Consider the following 209-nt stretch of genomic DNA (forward strand, 5'->3'; position numbering starts at 1 on the left):
AATGGATATCCACATGAATTGTTTTATTCTACTAAATCTCATTTGAAAATTTATCTATTAATTCGTATTTTAGCACAATCAACTCTATCATGTCATCAGTAAGCACATGACAAAAAAAATTCATCTTTAGTCCCAAAATTTATTTTTTATTAAAAGAAAAAATAAGTAACTTTTTGGGATTAAGGAATTATTTTTGTCTTTTTTTTGCA

This window comes from Asparagus officinalis, chromosome 7 (assembly GCF_001876935.1).
Source record: "Asparagus officinalis chromosome 7, Aspof.V1, whole genome shotgun sequence".
Classification (NCBI taxonomy): Eukaryota; Viridiplantae; Streptophyta; class Magnoliopsida; order Asparagales; family Asparagaceae; genus Asparagus; species Asparagus officinalis.